The sequence below is a fragment of the Carlito syrichta genome, unplaced genomic scaffold, assembly GCF_000164805.1.
Source record: "Carlito syrichta isolate Samal-C Ts95f unplaced genomic scaffold, Tarsius_syrichta-2.0.1 Scaffold309899, whole genome shotgun sequence".
In the NCBI taxonomy this organism is placed as follows: Eukaryota; Metazoa; Chordata; class Mammalia; order Primates; family Tarsiidae; genus Carlito; species Carlito syrichta.
The window spans coordinates 423,435-424,524 of record NW_007253995.1 but is presented as its reverse complement, the minus strand read 5'-3'; the positions used below and the strand labels follow the sequence as shown (position 1 = coordinate 424,524).

Sequence of the window (1,090 nt, the reverse complement as noted above, 5' to 3'; positions counted from 1 at the left end):
GCCTTAAGTGAGGAGCTATCATTGCGTGGCACGGGGGGGTGGCTAGCGTTCTTTGAGCTGCTCCACCCTGATCCCCAAGGGTTCCGGACCCTCCGGTTCTGGCCAGGCCGGCCAGTCACGGGGTGAGGTCCCCTTCCGCGGCCACCCGCCGCTCTCCCTCACCAATACGGGCCGGCCTTCCCCCTCCTCCGCCCCTTCCTTGCCAGCCTCTCTCCCCCTCTCCGCCTCTGATTGGCTGAGCTCCCGGCTCCCCGCTCCCCCTCGCCTCCACCCCTGGTGAAAACTGCGGGCGCCGAGCGGGGTGCAGCAACTGGAGACGGCGGTGCGACGGCAGGAGGCTGCAGCAGCCGAGGACCCCAGCCCAGGTGGGAGCGGGGGCCAGGGCGGGACCCCGGGCGCAGGGATAGCGTCAGGCGCGCGTGCGAGCTCTTCTAACCCTAGGCTTCGGGAAATGGTCCGCGGTCACCCTGGAAAGGAGAGGCTCAGAGCTTGGAGCAGGGGTGTGGGGGGTGGGGAGTGATGCTTCCCTGGCAGGGGTGGGAGGGGACGCTACCGCGGGGCAGGGGCCGCGCTGTCGCCCGCTGGGGGACGGCTGTCTGGCGCCGGAGGAGAACCGTGAAGGCGTCAAGGACAGCCTCTGGTCCTGCTCCCCCCTCAGACGTCCCCAAACCCGGCGCGCGAAGGTGGCGGGCGGGGGGAGGGGCGGGGGAAATTTGAGGGCGCGGACCGAGGATGGCGAACCGGAGGCGATCTGCCGGGTAACCTCGCGACGCGCTGGGTGCGGGGCGCCGGAGGAAAAGGAAACCGCAGTGCCGCGGGCGGGGACTGGTGGAAGGCGGGCAGACGGGGGAGGGGAGGACTGGAAAGGATGAGAGGGGGCAGGGGAACTCAATTGGGAAAGACGGAAATGGAATAAGGGTGGGGCCGGCCGGGGGCGGGGCTGGAGTGGGTGAGGGAGCCGAGCTTCCCGGGGTCTGGGTTGTGAGGACACGGGGGCAGAGGAGACGATACAGTCTACACCTCTCCAAGCGCTGTCTGCTCCTTTTCTCGGCTTTGCTACCCCTCCAGCCCCAGCCCCAGCCCCAGCCCC

The 1,090-nt window shown here is 69.7% G+C and overlaps 1 protein-coding gene across 3 annotated transcripts in view; it reads left to right on the top strand.

Moving 5' to 3' along the window:
• The first annotated feature begins 206 nt into the window (after window positions 1-206).
• THY1 (Thy-1 cell surface antigen) overlaps window positions 207-1,090 on the top strand; it is a 5,908-nt gene continuing 5,024 nt past the window's right edge. For 2 of the 3 annotated variants that reach the window (XM_021717676.1, XM_008068263.2), the window contains exon 1: window positions 207-365. The gene's annotated coding sequence lies outside the window, so the exon portion shown is untranslated. The remainder of the gene's footprint in view (window positions 366-1,090) is intronic. The other variant, XM_021717677.1, reaches the window with a different exon arrangement.